Here is a 25,718-nt window from a genome sequence, read left to right as displayed (position 1 = left end):
GAAATCTTTGTTTCTTACAGTAGGTTATCATTCTAATACAAGGTAATAATCATATTCAAACTTTGGTTCAATTTCTATAACTATAACAATCTTATTTCAAGTGATGATCTTACTTAAACTTGTTTTCGTGTCATGATTCTGCTTCAAGAACTTCGAGCCATCCAAGGATCCGTTGAAGCTAGATCCATTTTTCTCTTTTCCAGTAGGTTTATCCAAGGAACTTAAGGTAGTAATGATGTTCATAACATCATTCGATTCATACATATAAAGCTATCTTATTCGAAGGTTTAAACTTGTAATCACTAGAACATAGTTAAGTTAATTCTAAACTCGTTCGCAAACAAAAGTTAATCCTTCTAACTTGACTTTTAAAATAAACTAAACACATGTTCTATATCTATATAATATGCTAACTTAATGATTTAAAACCTGGAAACACGAAAAACACCGTAAAACCGGATTTACGCCGTCGTAGTAACACCGCGGGCTGTTTTGGGTTAGTTAATTAAAAACTATGATAAACTTTGATTTAAAAGTTGTTATTCTGAGAAAATGATTTTTATTATGAACATGAAACTATATCCAAAAATTATGGTTAAACTCAAAGTGGAAGTATGTTTTCTAAAATGGTCATCTAGACGTCGTTCTTTCGACTGAAATGACTACCTTTACAAAAAAGACTTGTAACTTATTTTTCTGACTATAAACCTATACTTTTTCTCTTTAGATTCATAAAATAGGGTTCAATATGAAACCATAGCAATTTAATTCACTCAAAACGGATTTAAAATGAAGAAGTTATGGGTAAAACAAGATTGGATAATTTTTCTCATTTTAGCTACGTGAAAATTGGTAACAAATCTATTCCAACCATAACTTAATCAACTTGTATTGTATATTATGTAATCTTGAGATACCATAGACACGTATACAATGTTTCGACCTATCATGTCGACACATCTATATATATTTCGGAACAACCATAGACACTCTATATGTGAATGTTGGAGTTAGCTATACAGGGTTGAGGTTGATTCCAAAATATATATAGTTTGAGTTGTGATCAATACTGAGATACGTATACACTGGGTCGTGGATTGATTCAAGATAATATTTATCGATTTATTTCTGTACATCTAACTGTGGACAACTAGTTGTAGGTTACTAATGAGGACAGCTGACTTAATAAACTTAAAACATCAAAATATATTAAAAGTGTTGTAAATATATTTTGAACATACTTTGATATATATGTATATATTGTTATAGGTTCGTGAATCAACCAGTGGCCAAGTCTTACTTCCCGACGAAGTAAAAATCTGTGAAAGTGAGTTATAGTCCCACTTTTAAAATCTAATATTTTTGGGATGAGAATACATGCAGGTTTTATAAATGATTTACAAAATAGACACAAGTACGTGAAACTACATTCTATGGTTGAATTATCGAAATCGAATATGCCCCTTTTTATTAAGTCTGGTAATCTAAGAATTAGGGAACAGACACCCTAATTGACGCGAATCCTAAAGATAGATCTATTGGGCTTAACAAACCCCATCCAAAGTACCAGATGCTTTAGTACTTCGAAATTTATATCATATCCGAAGGGTGTCCCGGAATGATGGGGATATTCTTATATATGCATCTTATTAATGTCAGTTACCAGGTGTTCACCATATGAATGATTTTTATCTCTATGTATGGGATGTGTATTGAAATATGAAATCTTGTGGTCTATTATTATGATTTGATATATATAGGTTAAACCTATAACTCACCAACATTTTTGTTGACGTTTTAAGCATGTTTATTCTCAGGTGATTATTAAGAGCTTCCGCTGTCGCATACTTAAATAAGGACGAGATTTGGAGTCCATGCTTGTATGATATTGTGTAAAAACTGCATTCAAGAAACTTATTTTGTTGTAACATATTTGTATTGTAAACCATTATGTAATGGTCGTGTGTAAACGGGATATTTTAGATTATCATTATTTGATAATCTACGTAAAGCTTTTTAAACCTTTATTGATGAAATAAAGGTTATGGTTTGTTTTAAAATGAATGCAGTCTTTGAAAAACGTCTCATATAGAGGTCAAAACCTCGCAACGAAATCAATTAATATGGAACGTTTTTAATCAATAAGAACGAGACATTTCAATGTTAACATTTTCATTCCGAGGATTTTCTTCAGTATTACTCGGTAGCTTTCCTTGTTCCCTTTCACTCATCAATCTAGCAAGAGTACCTACTTGTTTTTCTAGATTCAAAATGGAAGCTTGTTGAGTTCTAAGTGACTGATCAAACCTCTCATTCGTTTGGGTTTGAGTTTCAATAAATTGTGTTTGAGATTCAACTAGCTCAAATACCACTTCTTCCAGATTTGACTTTTTCTCTTCGGTTTGTTGTGGTGGTTTATATAAGCCAGGTCTTTGTTGATTGAAAGTGTTATTTTGAGTTGGTTGGTTATTCGAACCTTGTTGGTTATACGAGTTATTGGCGGGTCCTTTTGGATTGTAAAGAATGTTTTGATTTCGATTAAAGTTTAGCCTTGGCGGTTGATAATTATTTTGATAATTATTTCTCGGCCTTTGGTTCATGTAGGAAACATTCTCACGTTGTTCCATTGTTTGCTCAATGTGACAATCTTTTGTTAAGTGTGGTCCACCGCATTGCTCACAACTGATTCGTATTGCGTAAATATCTTTATTCATCTTTTCCATTCGTCTTTCGAAAGCATCTATTTTTGCGAAAATGGAATCAAAGTCGTGGCTAGAATCGGCTCTAGCCGCTTTAGATGAATGAAAAATGTCTTTTTCCTGATGCCACTCATGAGAGTGGGATGCTGTGTTATCAATGATCTTGTGAGCTTCGGTTGCGGTTTTCTTCATAATGGAACCACCAGATGTTGTGTCGATGTCTTTTCGTGTGGCGATGTCTACGCCTTTATAGAAGATTTGCACTATTTGAAAAGTGTCTAAACCGTGTTGAGGACATCCTCTCAACATCCTTCCAAATCTTGTCCATGCCTCATATAACGTTTCATTTGGCTTTTGCACGAACGTGGCAATTTCTCCTTGAAGTCTCACGGCTTTAGATGCCGGAAAGAATCTTTGAAGAAATTTCTCAACTAAAATATCCCATGTGTCAATCGTTCCTTCAGGTAACGATTCTAACCAATCTTTGGCTTCTCCCTTTAAAGTCCAGGGGAACAACATAAGATAAATGGTTTCATCCTCAACTTCTCGAATTTTAAATAGATTACAAATCCTATTAAAAGTTCGAAGATGTTCGTTTGGATCTTCTTTTGTTGTACCACCAAATTGGCACGGATTGGTGATCATATGTAGGATTTGTCCTTTGATTTCAAAATCTGAAGCTCTAACATCTGGTTGATTAATGGCGTGACCTTGGCCCGTGCGTATGGCTCTCATTCGGTCTTCCATACTTTGAGGTTCCGTTATTTCCATTTTTGAATTTATTGAATCCTAATCACTAGAAGATTCTGATTTAATGGTTTGTGGTTCAGGAGGAATGATTAGTGGTTCAGGATCTTGGAATTTTCCTTGAATATCCTCTGGTTTCTTAGTCGTGAAATCGGGTTCAAAAGATGGATTATCGGAAATTTGAATTGGAGTACTTGTTCGACTAGATGATGATTCTAAAGAAAAATCAACGGCGATAATATTGGCTAGATGTCTTAATCGGGTTACAGGTGGTGAACGTATGAAAGGTGGTGAACGTTTTGCTCGGTGCATTCACTGAATATCCTATTAGTTATAAAAAAATAAAAATTATTTAAAGTTATCAAATTAATAGACTTTTCTGCTTTTGCCCACGTTTCGAATAGCCAAAAGATGTAGCAGGGAGCCAGAACCCTTTAAATCGGAAGCTCACAACTCAGCCACTAACAAATCCAACTATTACTACGAAGCAGAAAATTTGGATGTCTATCAATTTAACCACTTAAAATAATTTTTCGTTTGAAATTTTAGAGAAGAAATAGAAAAATTCTATGTCCTATAAACTAGAGCGTCGAGAAATAAGAAAGAAAAAGATTGCGCGTCGAAAAACGTCGAAAAATAAAAGGTCGAAAAATAAAAAGAAAGTAGCGCGTCGAAACTTAAAAGGAAATAAAATATATAAACGGCGTCGCAAAATTCTAAAACACCTAAATCTAGTCTAAAGAAAAAGCACTTAAGGGATTTTACGGCAAAGCCTAAAAATCTAGAAATGAAAAATAAGCTACGGAAAAATACTAGAACTTAAAACTAGCTACGAACGATAAAAATACAAATATTACGAATAAACGATTAAAAAGATACGAAATATAAAAAGATATAAAAAGTTATAAAATTACTTATTTGTATAAAAATATTATTTTTATATTTATTTTATAAAAGTATTAATTTTTATATATAAATAAAACTAATTAATACTTAAAATACAAATTAATTTAAAAACTAAAACTAAATTATTATAATAATTAACCTAATTAGGGTTTATAAATAATAATAATAATAATTAATACTCCGTAATTAATGCGAATTTAGGTCTGATCAGGCGTGTCAAATCAGCTCATGCGATCGCATGGGCTGAGTGTTGAAAATCCATGCGGTCGCATGGTGCTCGGATTCAGGCCAGAAGTTGGGCTTCGACAGTACCAGGCTCGATTACTTTTTTTACTTTTTTTTTTAATATTTAAAACTTATATAAATATATTTTTACAAAAATATAGTTTTTCACCGAGTCCCCGGCAGCGGCGCCAAAAACTTGATGTCGTGCGAGGTGTATAAGAAATAGTACTATATTTTTATTGCGAAATACTATTAAAAATTACACAAGTTTTAATTATTTATAGAGTGGGATATACCTAAACCTTGCTACAACACTTATAGGTAGTGTACCTAATCGTAGAGTAGTGTAGTTTTTAGTAAGTCCGGTTCGTTTCACAGGGAGCTAGTGATTACGTACTATATTTTTAACAACTATATTTATATAAAATATATATAATTATATAAGTAGTAATATTATAAAAGGGGGGTTTACCGTTTAATGACCGGTTTGTCGATTTTATATAAAGCGTAAAGATAAATGACAATAATTAAAATGCGTAAAATAAATGGTCAGTAAATAAAATGACAGTAAATAAAAGTGCGATAGAAATACAATAAAACAATTATGCTTATTTAAACTTCCGTAATCATGATGTTTGACGTTTTGATTTTAATTAATTATCCTGGGTTAATTGTCCTTTGTCCTGGATTTATTTGATACCTATCTGGTTTTTTGTCCATAATAGTCCATCAGTCATAATTATAAAATGCTCGGCAAATTTAACCTTATACTCGAAGTCAAATATTCCAACTAATTAGGGATTCGAACTGTAACAAGGTTTCAATACTTTGTTTAATGATTACACCAGGTTATCGACTGTGTATAATCCAAGGTCTTAATACTTTGCTAACAATTACACCAATTACCCTTGTATGTAATCCACCCCTATTTTAATTAGTCCATGATTATTAATTTACCCACTTGATCAGAATGAATAATCAATTACCCAACCCAATTGATTAATTAAATGATTTGTGAAAGATGTATAAACGTCACTAAATAGGACATGCATAATCATTTAATAATTATTAGATTAACTAATTTGAAGATAGGTTCGACAAGCTCCAAAGAATTGTCATTCGATTAGACAATACCCCCCCATCTATTAATGGTCCATGGTCTAATTAAAACAAGTGTCGGTCTTTTGTCCATACCCTAATTATGGTACAAAATTTAATAACCCAATCTTAATTTTTAGTCCAACATCACGATTACTTCGGCTTAAATAAGCATAATAATAATTTAGTTACAAGACATTAATTTAAAAAGGAAGAACATAGCTTACAATGATTATTTATTGCATAGCGTTGCACGGACAGAGTTCCGACTTAAAACCCGTAAAACATTTCTTACAATAACCCAATTATTATTAAACTTAAATTAAAATTAAAATTATAAATATTTATTATGAATACAGAAGAGAGAAAGAAAATATTCCCTCTAAAACTCTCGAGCAAACTGCCTTTTTATAGAATGTTGGCCTGCTACAGTAACCCATGCGATCGCATGGGTTTTATGCCTATTTCCCATGCGATCGTATGGCCGCCAGATCCAGCTCACATATTTTTGTTTTCTTCTTTGTCGACGTTTTATTTAAATATATATAATATATAAATAATTTATATAATTATTGAAATATTATATTATATTCTTGTGCATAGTTGACTTGTAATTTTGGGTAAGTTGCGTCGCGCGTTGATAGTTGGCTCAGGTCCCGGTTCCGGATTTTCGAACGTCCTTTCGTATAATTTAATATCTTGTACTTTGCGTTCCGTAACTTGTACTTTTGTAATTTTTAGACGTTTCTCATCAATAATTTGAACCACTTGGATTGTATCTTGTACATTTGAGCTTTTTGGACGTTTGCGTCTTCAAATCTTCGTTTTCGCCTTTTGTCTTCGCACTTATTTAATATAAACGAATATCACTTGAAATAGAACAATTGCAACTGAATACTTTACATATTGTAAGGATATTGCTACAAAATATATGTTCATTTAGAGCACTATCAGCTTGACTGGGCACGGTGGGCGGGATATCTATAAATACCAATAATTGTTCATTTTACCGGACACGGAACTGGATTAATAGTTAGTAGACTTGTTGAAATAGGGGTGGATTACATTCAAGGGTAATTGGTGTAATTGTTAATAAAGTAGTAAAACCTTGGTTTACACGCAGTCGATAACCTGGTGTATTCATTAAACAAAGTATTAAAACCTTGTTACAATTCGAATCCCCAATTAGTTGGAATATTTGACTTCGGGAATAAGAATAATTTGGCGAAGACTTTCGCATTTTATGATTATGACTGATGGACTATTATGGACAAATCCGTATGGACATATTGAATAATCCAGGACAAAGAACAATTAACCCATGGGAATAAACTAAAAATCAACACGTCAAACATCATGATTATGGAAGTTTAAATAAGCATAATTCTTTTATTTCATATTTAATTGCACTTTTAATTATCGCACTTTTATTTATTGTCATTGTATTTAATTTCACTTTTAATTATCGTACTCTTTAATTATCGCAATTTTATTTTATCGCACTTTTATTTATCGCAATTTCATTATCGTTATTTACTTTACGCTTTAAATTAAGTTATATTTATTTTTAATATTTTACATTAGGTTTTAACTGCGACTAAAGTTTTAAAAATCGACAGACCAGTCATTAAACAGTAAAAACCCCCTTTAATAATAATAATATTACTTATATATATTTTGGTATTTTTACAAATATAGTTTTTAAAATTATAGCGTTAAGCTTGTTTAAGAGATCCCTGTGGAACGAACCGGACTTACTAAAAACTACACTACTGTACGATTAGGTACACTGCCTATAAGTGTTGTAGCAAGGTTTAGGTATATCCATTCTATAAATAAATAAATATCTTGTGTAAAATTGTATCGTATTTAATAGTCATTTCGTTGTAAAAATAATACTATTTCCTAGTACACCTCGCACACATCATCCACAATGCACTAGCTATCATAGGAGTGAGCGTCAATCTGATACCTCTATATTTATTTGAGAAACTAAGGTTAGAAAAACTGAGACCTACCCTAATGACCATTCATCTAGCTGACAGATCTGTCAAACTTCAAAAGGAATACGTGAAGATATAATGTTCCAAGTCGACAAGTTCATATTTCTAGTTGACTATGTTGTCATGGAAATTGACGAAGATAAATATGTAGTGACCCGAACTTTTCCATGTTTATGTATATTAATTGAGATTGATATTTACATGAATAAATGTTTCCAACGTGTTAAGCAATCAAACTTGTTAAGACTTGATTAAACGAAATAAGTTTCATATAGACAATTGATCACCCATGTTGACCGGCTATTCACGAACGTTACAAAATTGTAAAAACTACATGTTGTGGTATATATTGACATATATATATGGTTGACATAAGATTATGAGGAGTAAGTATCTCACTAAATATATTAACAATGTGTGATATACATAAGAAATGAGATTACTAAGTTAAGAAACTCGAAATGATATATATAACGATTATCGTTATGATAACGTCTACTAAATACATATGTATCATATTAAGATATTGATACACGATATTTAACATGATAAAATGATATTTAAATATATCATTAAGTGTGTTAACAATGAACTACATATGTAAAAACAAGACCACTAACTCAAGAATTACGAAACGAGACTTATATGTAACGATTATCGTTGTAACGATATTTTAATGTATATATCATATTAAGAGATATTCATACATCATAATATCATGATAATATAATAATTTAACATCTCATTTGATATAATAAACATTGGATTAACAACATTAATTGAGATCGTTAACTTAAAGGTTTCAAAACAACACTTACATGTAACGACTAACGAAGACTTAACGACTCCATTGGAGTGTATATACATGTTGTGTTTTGATATGTATTATTACACTTTTGAAAGACTTCAAGACACATATCAAAGTACTTCTACTTAACAAAAATGCTTACAAATACATCCTCGTTCAGTTTCATCAACAATTCTACTCGTATGCACCCGTATTCGTACTCATACAATACACAGCTTTTAGATGTATGTACTATTGGTATATACACTCCAATGATCTGCTCTTAGCAGCCCATGTGAGTCACCTAACACATGTGGGAACCATCATTTGGCAACTAGCATGAAATATCTCATAAAATTACAAAAATATTAGTAATCATTCATGACTTATTTACATGAAAACAAAATTACATATCCTTTATATCTAATCCGTATACCAACGACCAAAAACACCTACAAACACTTTCATTCTTCAATTTTCTTCATCTAATTGATCTCTTTCAAGTTCCATCTTCAAGTTCTAAGTGTTCTTCATAAATTCCATAAGTATAGTTTCATAAAAATCAAGAATACTACCAAGTTTGCAAGTTTACTTCCAAGCTTTCTAATCCATTCTAAGTAATCATCTAAGATCAAGGAACCTTTGTTATTTACAGTAGGTTATCTTTCTAATTCAAGGTAATATTCATATTCAAACTTTGATTCAATTTCTACAACTATAACAATCTAGATCCATTTTCAAGCTATCCAAGGACTTTCAAGCCATCCAAGGATCATTTGAAGCCATCCAAGGATCCTTTGAAGCTAGATCCATTTTTCTCATTTCCAGTAGTTTTATCCAGAAAATTTGAGGTAGTAATGATGTTCATAACATCATTCGATTCATACATATAAAGCTATCTTATTCGAAGGTTTAAACTTGTAATCACTAGAACATAGTTTAGTTAATTCTAAACTTGTTCGCAAACAAAAGTTAATCTTTCTAAATTGACTTTTAAAATAAACTAAACACATGTTCTATATCTATATGATATGCTAACTTAATGATTTAAAACCTGGAAACACGATGAACACCATAAAATCGGATATACGCCGTCGTAGTGAAACCGGGGGCTGTTTTGGTTTGGATAATTAAAAACTATGATAAACTTTGATTTAAAAGTTGTTCTTCTGGGAAAATTATTTTTCATATGAACATGAAACTATATCCAAAAATCTTGGTTAAACTCAAAGTGAAAGTATGTTTTTCAAAATGGTCATCAAGATGTCGTTCTTTCGACAGAAATGACTACCTCTTTAGTAATTGACATGTAACTTAAATTTCCGACTATAAACCTATACTTTTTCTGTTTGGATTCTTAAATTAGAGTTCAATATGAAACCATAGCAATTTGATTCACTCAAAACGGATTTAAAATGAAGAAGTTATGGGTAAAACAAGATTGGATATTTTTGATCTTTTTAGCTACGGGAAATGTTTAACAAATCTATACAAATCATATTCTAGCTAACTTATATTGTATTATACAAGTATTCTAATATATTATGTAATCTTGGGATACCATAGACATGTATGCAAATGTTTTGACATATCATATCGACCCATGTATATATATTATTTGGAACAACCATAGACACTCTATATGCAGTAATGTTGGAGTTAGCTATACAGGGTTGAGGTTGATTCCAAAAATATATATACTTTGAGTTGTGATCTAGCCTGAGACGTGTATACACTGGGTCTTGGATTGATTCAAGATAATATATATCGAATTATTTATGTACATCTAACTGTGGACAACTAGTTGTAGGTTACTAACGAGGACAGCTGACTTAATACACTCAAATCTTTAAAACATAATAAAAATGGTTGTAATTATATTTTGATCATACTTTGATATATATGTACATATTTGTATAGGTTCATGAATCGATCCGTGGCCAAGTCTTATTTAAGGAAATATCTGTGAAAGTGAGTTATAGTCCCACTTTTAAAATCTAATATTTTTGGGATGAGAATACATGCAGGTTTTATAAATGATTTACAAAATAGACACAAGTACGTGAAACTACATTCTATGGTTGAATTATCGAAATCGAATATGCCCCTTTTTATTAAGTCTGGTAATCTAAGAATTAGGGAACAGACATCCTAATTGACGCGAATCCTAAAGATAGATCTATTGGGCCTAACAAACCCCATCCAAAGTACCGGATGCTTTAGTACTTTGAAATTTATATCATATCCGAAGGGTGTCCCGGAATGATGGGGATATTCTTATATATGCATCTTGTTAATGTCGGTTACCAGGTGTTCACCATATGAATGATTTTTATCTCTATGTATGGGATGTGTATTGAAATATGAAATCTTGTGGTCTATTATTACGATTTGATATATATAGGTTAAACCTATAACTCACCAACATTTTTGTTGACGTTTAAAGCATGTTTATTCTCAAGTGAATATTAAGAGCTTCCGCTGTTGCATACTAAAATAAGGATAATATTTGGAGTCCATGTTTGTATGATATTGTGTAAAAACTGCATTCAAGAAATATATGTCAATGTAATATATTTCTATTGTAAACCATTATGTAATGGTCGTGTGTAAACAGTATATTTTAGATTATCATTATTTGATAATCTACGTAATGTTTTTAAAACCTTTATTGATAAAATAAAGGTTATGGTTGTTTTAAAAATGAATACAGTCTTTGAAAAACGTCTCATATAGAGGTCAAAACCTCGCAACGAAATCAATTAATATGGAACGTTTATAATCAATATGAACGGAACATTTCAGTTGATATCCGAGCGTTGGTCTTAGAGAACCAGAAAATTTGCATTAGTGTGTCTTATCGAGTTTGTTAGGATGCATTAGTGAGTCTGGACTTCGACCGTGTTTTCTTTAAAAATGATTGCTTAACATTTTTGTTGGAAACTATATATTATTAACATGTAAATATTATGTGATATATTAATCTCTTAACAAGTTTGATATTGTGTGATAGATGTCTACCTCTAGCACAAATCCCATTGATTCACCTAATAATAACGAAGAGTCGAATATATATTGGCAAGATTCACAAGTTCCCGAAGAACCGGAAGAAGAGGAAACGGAACCGGAAGAAGAGGAACCGGAAGAAGAGGAACCAGAAGAAGAGGAACCGGAAGAAGAAGTGGTTCCGGAGGGGGGAATAGTAGGAACCACAGAAAATCGGTCAAATAAAAGAAAATCCTCAACCAATGGACCAAAGTTAATAATGGTCAATGGTGTTTCCGCTAAGGAAGCAAAATATTGGGAAAATTACCAATTTTCCGATGAATCAGATCCTGATGAGGATTCCGATGATGTTATAGAAATTACCCCGACCCAATTTAATGAGACAAAAGAAAATAATAAGGGAAAAGGCATCAAAATAGAGAAATCTAATTCCGACCCCGATGAACTTTATATGTACCGTCAACACCCGTATTTTCAATATCGTGACAATAACCCGGGAACCTCTAAACCACCAGGTTTTTCTAAACCAATGTGGAAAACGACGGCTCGTATTAGAGGAACATCATATATCCCTAGAAAATTAGGAAAAAGAACCAAGTTCGAAGAAGAAGAAACCAGTGATTCAGATTAGAGGGGTGTGAGCATGTTGTGTAATAAAGGTATTGTAGTGTGCTTGTACTTTTATGTTCTATGTAAAAATTACTTGTATTGTTTGTTATTACGAATCTAATCCTTGTCTATTTTACAGTATAAAAACAAAATGGACGTTAAGGGTAGACAACCGAATATTTTAGAAGACCTACCAGAGGATATGATTGAGGAAATCTTGTCTAGAGTCGGTCAGAATTCATCAGCACATTTTGTTATGGCGAAATTAACTTGTCAAACATTTGAAAGACTTTCCAGAAATGCCTTAGTTTATAAAAGGCTTTCCTTTGATAGGTGGGGTATATCACATTGGGGTGACTTTAAGTTATGCCGTGTTTTCTTTAGAGCGTTAAATGCGGGGAACCCAAATGTAATTTTACCCTACGGGTTAAGAACCTATTTTGACTCAACATATCCCAACATAGGATTTTGTGAATTAGAAAGAGCTTCTAATATGCAACATAAAGAAGCATGTTATGCTTACGGGTTAGTTATGTCCGCTTTTTACCAAAGTGAGAAAAAGAACATCGGATTGCAGCTTTTAAATAAAACTTTCCCACAAGTGACGGATTCAGTAGTTGGGGTGAGAAACAAGGTTTTTAGATTATTACGGGGATGTTGGACATTACAAAACCCTCGTCCTTTTGACGACATTACAACATGCTGCCTAGCTAATGGTCATAACGGTTATTTTCCACAAGACCAAGGATGGGAAGTCGTCTTAGTAAAACCAGAATGCATGACTTGTTTCTGGACTTATGAATTACGTGTCTTTATTTCCTTTGCTGAATAACTTGCGTATTAACTAGATTTATCTTCAAAATTGTCCTGTATCATAGTGTACTATATTTCATGTTATATGTAATATAGCGAAGTTGTAAGTTTGAAGAATATTTGTATGTGATATATTATTATAATCAGTTTTTCATATGGAATTGTAGTAGTTGAATTGTATATTAGCTACTAAGTATGAACTTAACGGGTAGGTAGTTCCCGAATTTAAATTTATAAAACGCTAATATGAAGAAAAAACATTTATAAATGCGTTCTTATTATGCTACGAGATACTATTGACTACTCTTAATATTCTGTATGATTAAATTGTTTCATTTGACTATTTTGAAGGAAATGGCACCGACTACTCGACACACCTTGAATATGAGCGAAGAGGAATTTCGTGCATTTCTTGCTTCAAACATAGCCGCAGTACAGGTCGCGCTACATACCAACAATAACTCTGAATCTAGCAATACAGCTAACGGCGCAAGAAATCGTGTAGGATGCTCCTACAAGGAATTCACTGCCTGCAAACCTTTGGAATTTGATGGAACCGAAGGACCAATTGGATTGAAACGGTGGACCGAGAAAGTCGAATCAGTGTTTTCCATAAGTAAGTGTACTGAAGGAGACAAAGTGAAGTACGCTACGCATACCTTCACAGGTATTGCGTTAACATGGTGGAATACCTATCTAGAGCAAGTGGGACAAGATGCTGCTTACGCGCTACCGTGGTCAGCATTCAAGCACTTGATGAACGAGAAGTACCGTCCCAGAACCAAGGTCAATAAGCTCAAGTCAGAACTTAGAGGGTTACGAACACAGGGATTTGATATTACTTCGTACGAAAGACGATTCATAGAATTGTGCCTATTATGTCCGAGAGCGTTCAAAGATGAGGAAGAGAAGATCGACGCGTTTGTGAAAGGGTTACTGTGATGACCCGGAAATTTCCGACCAATTTTAAACTATAATCTTTATATGATTCCGATACGATAAGCAAAATATGTAATGTTGAGTCTAGAAAATTTCGAAACGATGTCCATGTATTCAACTGATCTTCGACTGTTCCCGACGACTCACGATATGATTACTTGTAAATATGTATGCATATATTTAAAATGAAATATTATATATTGTAATTGTTAGAATTAATTATGTAAACTAATAATAATATATAAAAGTTATTATTTAAAATATATCAATATATAAATGAAGTATATTAAATATATATATATATATATGTGGTTTCGAATTTAATTAGTAAACGACAAGGACACTCAGTTATCATCTCATTGATATTAAACGAGTTAAAAATGAACTTATGTGATTTTAGAATAAACGATGATCCGAAAATAGGTTGTATCAATTTTAGCTTTATTAAAAACATATTTAGAATCTATTTTATTAATTTAAAAAAATAATTTTTTTTTAGATCGAGCTCGAATGACAGGTCAATTTTTATAAACGATATTAAATAAGTTTAAGACTCACACTTATTAGAAGTTGGAATTAAATATTGATCTATAATTAAGTTATGTAAAGTTTAGAGTTATTAAAAATATTTTTTTTTACTTTGATGAGTTGAATTTTAACACTCCGTACAGATTATTTGAAATTAAAAATAAATAGTAGACGCACCTTTTTGATCAGGTTTCAAACAGTAATGAGTGAAATAATTAAATATATTTAATCTAAAAATTTGGGATTTTTAGGAACACTTTTATCCGTTAACTGTTTAGCAATGGACACGAAATAATATCCCTATTAAAGTGTCGGCAGACTAACTATAGTTGTTAGATATTTTTGCACGTTGCTTTATAATTATATGTTTAAATATTATACTACTATTTTTGGTGGGTTCAGAATTTATTCAATAATGTACATATGTACATGCATCCAGACACTCTCTCTTCTATATATGTTCTCATGAACTAAAAATATCAACGAATACAATCCATCAAATGAAAAAAAAGGCTCTTAAGCATAACAATTAAAATTTCGTAGTTCTATTTTAAAACCATAAGGTGAGATCTAAACGGGTCACCCTGCATCACAACCATACACCCCACTTCCGACATGCAACCGTCTCATTCCCTTCACCACTTCTCCGATGAACCACTACCATTAACATGAAAACCGCCTTCATCTCCACCTTCATGAGAAACCACCCTATACCGTAGTAAATTTCCTTCATCTCTCTCTTCCATCTCTCTCTCTCTCTCTATGTATTTTTTTTCTTCTTGTCTATGGATCGTTGTAAACCCGGGATCAAAGACACTGGACAACCACCATAAAACCGCCATCACAATTCTACAACCCATACCACCACCCTCTCTATTCTGTCTCTCTCTACTCTCTCTCTATATATTTTTCTCGTGAATACCATGGAAACAAACCACCACCTTCGGCTCATCTCTTTCATCCAAAACAAACATTAAAACACTTTCACCACCGGTTACCACTTTCGATCACCACCACCGTCTAACCACCATGATCACATATCCGCCATCATTCACTCTTCATCTTCATTGTTCGAGACCATCATTAAACCCACCACTATCGACACCCATTAAACCACTCACTCGTCGCTTTGTTTTTTTTGGGTAACGAGGATGATGATGTGTAAATGATGGAGTGAGTAACGATTATGCAGTAGGAAGAAGATGGGAAAACAGAAAAATACGAGTTATATATTTAACCAGAGAGATTAAAACAGGAAAAAAAAAAAGAAACAGTGGGACGGTTGTGGTTGTTTGTATATAATCGAGAGGTCCCTGGTTCGAAACCAGGCGGCGACTCCCTATTTATTTTTGTTAATGAAACTGGACTATTGTCAAAGAGAGTTGTTGGGCCGCTGGTTTACTCTTGGGCCTAGAATTAAATTATTATTGGGCTTCTAAGTTTTAGCTTCTATCATTGGGCCGAAGGAACATACTAAATAAATATTTGGTCGAGTTATTAACAAAACAAACAGATGGTTCAGCTGGTTAGTGCATGTGCTAGAGTATTGGGAGGTCGTGGGTTCGAGTCTAGGCAAGGGAATTTTTATATTTTTGGAGCCTTTTCTTCAAGAGGTAGTTATTATTATTATTATTATTATTATTATTATTATTGTTATTATTATTATTATTATTATTATCATTATTATTATTATCATTATTATTATTATTATTATCATTTATTATTAAAGATAGTATTTTTATTAAAATTTTCATTACTAATAAAGTTATCATTTTTATTAAAACTATCATTTTATTTATCATTATTAGTATTATTATTATTTTATCATTAACATTATTTTTATTATTATTTTTAGTATTATTATACTTATTATTTTTAGGAAACAAATGTTATCTATATAAAAAGTATATTACAAGACAACTAATACTACATACTAATATGTTTTAACTAATATATTACCAATTATATTGATAAAACTTTAATTAAAATATATATCATACGTTTACTATAAGTATAATTACATTTAAAGATACTAATTTTAATAAATTATAAAACATAAAGTAAACTTAGTTGATTAAAGGGAATATGTGTTAATATATATGCAATTGATATAGGTTCGTGAATCTGAGGTCAACCCTGCATTGTTCAGTATCGTCGTATGCATATTTTTACTACAAAATATCGTATTGTGAGTTTCATTTGCTCCCTTTTTAATTGCTTTTGCAATATATATTTTTGGGCTGAGAATACATGCGCTGCTTTTATAAATGTTTACAAAATAGACACAAGTACTTAAAAATATATTCTACGTTGAGTTGTACCACTGGCATACTTCCCTGTAGCTTGGTAACTACTATTTACATGGGTATTGTAAACGAGAATCCTGTTGATAGATCTATCGGGCCTGACAACCCCAACCGGACTGGACGACCAGTATTCAACGGTTGCACAGTACTTCGTTTTGTAGGCTACACTTGGTACAGTGTAGTGAGATTTCATAATAAAGGGAATATGCGACGTTGATTAATAGTTAAGTATGGTTACCAAGTGCTCAACCACTTAGAATGCTTTACATACACTTGCGAGTGTATTATGTTTATGATTATGAAATCTTGTGGTCTATTAATATATTAAAAAGATTGTTATGATAAACCTATGAACTCACCAACCTTTTGGTTGACACTTTAAAGCATGTTTATTCTCAGGTACGAATTAAGTCTTCCGCTGTGCATTTGCTCATTTTAAGGACATTACTTGGAGTCGATCATCGCAAAGGGACCAAATGTTGATGACTTCGTCCAGGTGGATAAGGACGGGTTGTTACAGGTGGTATCAGAGTGTTGGTCCTAGCGAACCAGGTCTTGCATTAGTGTGTCTAACTGATAGTTGTTAGGATGCATTAGCGACTCTGGACTTCGACCTTAGCTGCATATTATAAGTATTGTATATCATTACTAGTGTAAAATTTCCTGCTAATCATTCCTAAGTCTAGACATGCCTTACTGCCTTTATTACATAGATAATGTATAGACAAATTTATATCTTAGCGTATCTATTACGGTAAACTTTGCCTGATATCTTCCGTAAATTTCTCCGTAATTTAAGGGATCCTGGTACTATATATATCTAGGCATATTATGCATTGAGAATACCATCCAACTATCATTTGCTATCACTAAGCTTTTCATACCAAAAATCTTTTCTGTGATCGCGTACGATGGCCTCTACGAATCGACCAAGTTCTTCTGACTCCGAAGATAGCGTGACGGGAGCGCACCAACCGATCAACTACCGTGATTTCTTTAGAAAGTGGGGATGGGTTCGCGAAATACTTACCCTATGGAGAAATGAAGAAGGTACTCCATATCACGAGCCGAACTTACCACCTAACGTCGGAGTGCTCGACCCGCTCATCGGCGAACCTGTTCGCAACACCGTTTATACCCTTTTTGCAAGAATTTTTCGTCTTGAGGCTACCATTAACGGAACTAGAGAAGATATCCGACCTCTACCTCACACTGATAACCAACCAGTGTTAGTAGAAGAAGTTAAAGAACTCCGAGCTCGAGTGTTAACTTTAGAGAGCACGGTACACAATTTGCAAGCACTAGCAGTATCATCAACACCAGTAACATCACCAGCCTCAGCACCAACAGCACTAGTACCACCAAGAACAACATCCGCGTCACCAGCTTCGACATTTCATTCTGTACCTCGAGTATAATCATCGTTCTACATGACGTTCTACATCATTTATCTTAGTTCAACATAGTGATTATGTAACCTCTAATATTTTAGAGATTATATATTCTTGTTCTAACAGTAAATCAGATGAGTTAATATCATATTAACTCATTAAATCCATGATTGCATCTGAAGAAAATATATATGTATATATGTTTTCATAAAGATTGTAATTAAAAATTCTTTAGTACAAAGTGTTAATTGTGAAAATATTTTAACGGGTAGGTAATACCCGAGGAATATTCAGATTTCACATTAATAAGTTACAATGTACATTCTTCGAAGCTGATTCAACAGTCGTTTACTATCCTACTTACATCCACCGATATACGTATCCATTCACCACAGAATAACCATTTTCATTCAATTTCATATTTGGATTTTGATCTATCAGAATCCAACAAGTGGCATAATGAAGAAAACATCGGACAAAGTAAAATTTGTTAGAAACAAACGAACTAACTAATTGAAATATTGTTAAGAATCCACGTTAACTGTTCCTAGCTAACTATTCCTAGCTAACTGGTTACATTTTATTTATCGCAATTTACATTCTCGCAATTTTATTTATCGTCATTTAATTTCTGTATTTATTTTACGCACTTTAAATAACGGGACACGTATACAAGGTTTCGACATATCATATTGACCCATCTATATATTTATCTTGGAACAACCATAGACACTCTATATGCAAATGACGGAGTTAGCTATACAGGGTTGAGGTTGATTCCAAAATATATATATAGTTTGAGTTGTGATCAATACTGAGACCGGTACACGGGTCACGATACGTATTAATTAATTCGAATGTTATATATTAAACTATGTACGAACTATTGGACTGTTAAATGTGGACTATAGACTGTGGGCAAATAATATTGGACAATTAAAATGAATTAAAATACTGATTATAACATATGAAACTAAATAATTCTTCAAGTTTGCCACTTGATTTCATCTTAAACATCCTTTGTAACTTGATTTCATCTTAAACCTCATTTGTATCTTGACGATTCCAATTTGCGTTCAAACCTTTCATGATTCTTGAAAACACCTCAATCAAGAAGATGAACCAACCGCACTTCATCTACGGAAGAAAAGATTAATGCATATAGTTATGCACCTGAAAAACTCTCGGAACCTGAGTAAAGGTTTAACACGTATATGCGCTAGCTCCTTTGGCGATGTTACTACCAAAAATCACTTTGCACTCCCTTTCTAAAGTAGCAAATTTTATCACAGCTTCAGCAAGTCAACTCCAACTTTTCATCCGAAACAACCTTTATATATATGCGTACTCTTTATTGTCACTGGGGAACCTTTTATATTCCACCATACTATCATCAGCGTTTAATCATCTAAAAACACAATTCTCCTGAAACCACCTCGGTTTGATAACCAATGATCCAGATCCGTTAACTTTGAAAATGCTGACGAAGCAGCATGTTGTAGATGGTCTTAATGGCCAAAAGTTGATGATAAAGAAGGAAGTGTTAGGAACGCTCGATAGAAAATTTGGTATTGAAAAACGGATTGAGCTAACCATGAAGGAGACCAAGGAAAAATACAAGTACCAAACCCTATATTCAGAGAATTCAGGTAATTCTAGATTCGATGAAACTTTCAACGAATATCTTGCTCCATACTCATGATAAAATCTTGCGGAAAATCTTTCTTCATCAACCATCGAACTTAGAAATTCCAAAATATCATCATAAATATCTTCGATATTTCTGAAGATATTTTCATAAATATTCTCATCCGGAATTATTTATCTCTTCGTGATATCTATATTAAATCATAAAGGAAACTACTTTAGTTTCTAAATTTCTTTAAAATTCGAGTTTGAACTATGAATGATTTTGAAGTAGTGTTGGAAATTGAAGCATGAGTTAGTATAATATAATGACGTCAGGCCAACGTGGTTATATTACAGTAAGTTATGCTAAATTTCTAATGGAATGTGATGATGGTTCACAGATCTTACCCTCATCATGTGCACTCTTTCATTCTACTAAATTTCTAAGCATATCACAGAAATATTTCCTTGATATTTCTGTTCTTCCGTAACTCCGACAATCTGCTAATAAATCGTGCGATTACATTTTCGTGCCAATTAGGAGATTTCTTTAAATTCCTTGAATTTTGGAAATCAACCTTGACTATGTCAGAAGTTAAGACGAATCTTTAATTTCCTCATTTCACTCTTTTGTGACAGCTTCATTCGTACACTTCACATAATCGAATCGTTTTATCTATATTAATCAATAATGATAAAACTCTATTTATCAACTCATATTCGTCATGAAAACATTCTTATTGTTATCCATGACGACCTCTATCAAATTTCGGGGACGAAATTTCTTTAACGGGTAGGTACTGTGATGACCCGGAAATTTCCGACCAATTTTAAACTATAATCTTTATATGATTCCGATACGATAAGCAAAATATGTAATGTTGAGTCTAGAAAATTTCGAAACGATGTCCATGTATTCAACTGATCTTCGACTGTTCCCGACGACTCACGATATGATTACTTGTAAATATGTATGCATATATTTAAAATGAAATATTATATATTGTAATTGTTAGAATTAATTATGTAAACTAATAATAATATATAAAAGTTATTATTTAAAATATATCAATATATAAATGAAGTATATTAAATATATATATATATATATATATATATATATATATATATATATATATATATATATATATATATATATATATATATATATATATATATGTGGTTTCGAATTTAATTAGTAAACGACAAGGACACTCAGTTATCATCTCATTGATATTAAACGAGTTAAAAATGAACTTATGTGATTTTAGAATAAACGATGATCCGAAAATAGGTTGTATCAATTTTAGCTTTATTAAAAACATATTTAGAATCTATTTTATTAATTTAAAAAAAATAATTTTTTTTAGATCGAGCTCGAATGACAGGTCAATTTTTATAAACGATATTAAATAAGTTTAAGACTCACACTTATGAGAAGTTGGAATTAAATATTGATCTATAATTAAGTTATGTAAAGTTTAGAGTTATTAAAAATATTTTTTTTTACTTTGATGAGTTGAATTTTAACACTCCGTACAGATTATTTGAAATTAAAAATAAATAGTAGACGCACCTTTTTGATCAGGTTTCAAACAGTAATGAGTGAAATAATTAAATATATTTAATCTAAAAATTTGGGATTTTTAGGAACACTTTTATCCGTTAACTGTTTAGCAATGGACACGAAATAATATCCCTATTAAAGTGTCGGCAGACTAACTATAGTTGTTAGATATTTTTGCACGTTGCTTTATAATTATATGTTTAAATATTATACTACTATTTTTGGTGGGTTCTGAATTTATTCAATAATGTACATATGTACATGCATCCAGACACTCTCTCTTCTATATATGTTCTCATGAACTAAAAATATCAACGAATACAATCCATCAAATGAAAAAAAAGGCTCTTAAGCATAACAATTAAAATTTCGTAGTTCTATTTTAAAACCATAAGGTGGGATCTAAGCGGGTCACCCTGCATCACAACCATACACCCCACTTCCGACATGCAACCGTCTCATTCCCTTCACCACTTCTCCGATGAACCACTACCATTAACATGAAAACCGCCTTCATCTCCACCTTCATGAGAAACCACCCTATACCGTAGTAAATTTCCTTCATCTCTCTCTTCCATCTCTCTCTCTCTCTCTATGTATTTTTTTTCTTCTTGTCTATGGATCGTTGTAAACCCGGGATCAAAGACACTGGACAACCACCATAAAACCGCCATCACAATTCTACAACCCATACCACCACCCTCTCTATTCTGTCTCTCTCTACTCTCTCTATATATTTTTCTCGTGAATACCATGGAAACAAACCACCACCTTCGGCTCATCTCTTTCATCCAAAACAAACATTAAAATACTTTCACCACCGGTTACCACTTTCGATCACCACCACCGTCTAACCACCATGATCACATATCCGCCATCATTCACTCTTCATCTTCGTTGCTCGAGACCATCATTAAACCCACCACTATCGACACCCATTAAACCACTCACTCGTCGCTTTGTTTTTTTTGGGTAACGAGGATGATGATGTGTAAATGATGGAGTGAGTAACGATTATGCAGTAGGAAGAAGATGGGAAAACAGAAAAATACGAGTTATATATTTAACCAGAGAGATTAAAACAGGAAAAAAAAAGAAACAGTGGGACGGTTGTGGTTGTTTGTATATAATCGAGAGGTCCCTGGTTCGAAACCAGGCGGCGACTCCCTATTTATTTTTGTTAATGAAACTGGACTATTGTCAAAGAGAGTTGTTGGGCCGCTGGTTTACTCTTGGGCCTAGAATTAAATTATTATTGGGCTTCTAAGTTTTAGCTTCTATCATTGGGCCGAAGGAACATACTAAATAAATATTTGGTCGAGTTATTAACAAAACAAACAGATGGTTCAGCTGGTTAGTGCATGTGCTAGAGTATTGGGAGGTCGTGGGTTCGAGTCTAGGCAAGGGAATTTTTATATTTTTGGAGCCTTTTCTTCAAGAGGTAGTTATTATTATTATTATTATTATTATTATTATTATTATTATTATTATTATTATTATTATTATTATCATTATTATTATTATCATTATTATTATTATTATTATTATCATTTATTATTAAAGATAGTATTTTTATTAAAATTTTCATTACTAATAAAGTTATCATTTTTATTAAAACTATCATTTTATTTATCATTATTAGTATTATTATTATTTTATCATTAACATTATTTTTATTATTATTTTTAGTATTATTATACTTATTATTTTTAGGAAACAAATGTTATCTATATAAAAAGTATATTACAAGACAACTAATACTACATACTAATATGTTTTAACTAATATATTACCAATTATATTGATAAAACTTTAATTAAAATATATATCATACGTTTATTATAAGTATAATTACATTTAAAGATACTAATTTTAATAAATTATAAAACATAAAGTAAACTTAGTTGATTAAAGGGAATATGTGTTAATATATATGCAATTGATATAGGTTCGTGAATCTGAGGTCAACCCTGCATTGTTCAGTATCGTCGTATGCATATTTTTACTACAAAATATCGTATTGTGAGTTTCATTTGCTCCCTTTTTAATTGCTTTTGCAATATATATTTTTGGGCTGAGAATACATGCGCTGCTTTTATAAATGTTTACAAAATAGACACAAGTACTTAAAAATATATTCTACGTTGAGTTGTACCACTGGCATACTTCCCTGTAGCTTGGTAACTACTATTTACATGGGTATTGTAAACGCGAATCCTGTTGATAGATCTATCGGGCCTGACAACCCCAACCGGACTGGACGACCAGTATTCAACGGTTGCACAGTACTTCGTTTTGTAGGCTACACTTGGTACAGTGTAGTGAGATTTCATAATAAAGGGAATATGCGACGTTGATTAATAGTTAAGTATGGTTACCAAGTGCTCAACCACTTAGAATGCTTTACATACACTTGCGAGTGTATTATGTTTATGATTATGAAATCTTGTGGACTATTAATATATTAAAAAGATTGTTATGATAAACCTATGAACTCACCAACCTTTTGGTTGACACTTTAAAGCATGTTTATTCTCAGGTACGAATTAAGTCTTCCGCTGTGCATTTGCTCATTTTAAGGACATTACTTGGAGTCGATCATCGCAAAGGGACCAAATGTTGATGACTTCGTCCAGGTGGATAAGGACGGGTTGTTACAGTTACCTGAGAGAATCCAAGAAGATATAAGTTCACACGAGCCTGCCTCCATACAAAAGGCATGTAGAATGGCTCACAAACTAGTGAACCAGATTGAGGGAAGAATTAAAGAACAGGCGGCCGAAGAGGCCAAGGTGAAGTTAGTCAAAAGAAAGTGGTAGGAAAACGGTGATAAGAGTCACCAAAACAACAACAACTATCCCAACAATCGCAACATCAATCGCAACTACAACAAACGGCACAACAACAACAACAACAATAACTACAACAATCATCCCAACAACAATAACAACCGCAACAACAACAACAATCAGAAGCAGCTATGCCAAAGGTATGAAAAGTATCACTCGGGGTTTTGCACCAAATTTTGCAACAAGTGTAAAAGAAATGGTCATAGCGCGGTAAAATGTGAGGTCTACAGACCAGGGGTTAACAGAACGACAGGAACAAATGGTGTCGGAACGAGTAATGGCGGAGCAAGTAGTGTCGGAGCAAGTTATGCCAATGTAGTTTGTTATAAATGAGAAAAACCGGGCCACATTATTAGAAATTTCCCAAACCAGGAGAACACGAATGGACAAGGTCGCGGAAGAGTTTTCAATATTAATGCGGCAGAGGCACAGGAAGACCCGGAGCTTGTTACGGGTACATTTATTATTGAAAATAAATCTGCTTACGTTTTATTTGATTCGGGTGCGGATAGAAGCTATATGAGTAGAGATTTTTGTGCTAAATTAAGTTGTCCATTGACGCCGTTGGATAGTAAATTTTTACTCGAATTAGCAAACGGTAAATTAATTTCAGCAGATTATATATGCCAGAATTGAGAAATTAAACTGGGTAGCGAAATATTTAAGATTGATTTGATACCAGTAGAGTTAGGGAGTTTTGATGTAATAGTTGGCATGGACTGGCTAATAGTTGGCATGGACTGGCTGAAGGAGATGAAAGCAGAGATTGTATGTTACAAAAATGAAATTCGCATTGTACGAGAAGAAGGAGAACCCTTAATGGTGTACGGAGAAAAGGGCAACACGAAGCTACATCTTATTAGTAATTTGAAGGCACAAAAACTAATAAGAAAAGGTTGGTATGCTGTTCTAGCACACGTCGAGAAAGTACAAACTGAAGAAAAGAGCATCAATGATGTTCCCGTCACAAAAGAATTTCCCGATGTATTTCTGAAAGAATTACCGGGACTACCTCCACATCGATCTGTTGAATTTCAAATAGATCTTGTACCAGGAGCTGCACCAATAGCTCATGCTCCTTACAGACTCGCACCCAGCTAGATGAAAGAACTGCAAAGCCAACTACAAGAACTATTAGAACGTGGTTTCATTCGACCAAGCACATCACCATGGGGAGCTCCTGTTTTGTTTGTCAAGAAGAAGGATGGTACATTTAGGTTGTGTATTGACTACAGAGAGTTGAATAAACTTACCATCAAAAACCGTTATCCACTGCCGAGAATTGACGACTTATTTGATCAACTACAAGGCTCGTCGATTTATTCAAAAATCGATTTACGTTCTGGATATCATCAAATGCGAGTAAAGGAGGATGATATTCCAAAAACTGCTTTTAGGACGCGTTTTGGTCATTACGAGTTTATGGTTATGCCGTTTGGGTTGACTAACGCACCAGCTATGTTCATGGACCTTATGAACCGAGTGTGTGGGCCATATCTTGACAAGTTTGTCATTGTTTTCATCGATGACATACTTATTTACTCAAAGAATGATCAAGAGCACGAAGAACATTTGAGAAAAGTGCTAGAAGTATTGAGGAAAGAAAAACTGTACGC

General features: G+C 32.6%; 1 non-coding gene across 1 annotated transcript; it reads left to right on the top strand.

Annotated features, from left to right (window-relative positions):
• Window positions 1–2,979: 2,979 nt before the first annotated feature.
• LOC139845826 (small nucleolar RNA R71) lies at window positions 2,980–3,086 on the top strand. The gene has a single exon (XR_011758582.1). It is a non-coding gene; the product is annotated as a small nucleolar RNA R71 (small nucleolar RNA).
• Window positions 3,087–25,718: the final 22,632 nt, after the last annotated feature.

Source organism: Rutidosis leptorrhynchoides, chromosome 4 (assembly GCF_046630445.1).
Source record: "Rutidosis leptorrhynchoides isolate AG116_Rl617_1_P2 chromosome 4, CSIRO_AGI_Rlap_v1, whole genome shotgun sequence".
NCBI classification, from domain to species: domain Eukaryota; kingdom Viridiplantae; phylum Streptophyta; class Magnoliopsida; order Asterales; family Asteraceae; genus Rutidosis; species Rutidosis leptorrhynchoides.
The sequence above is the reverse complement of the archived record's forward strand: the minus strand, read 5'-3'. Positions and strand labels throughout refer to the sequence as shown.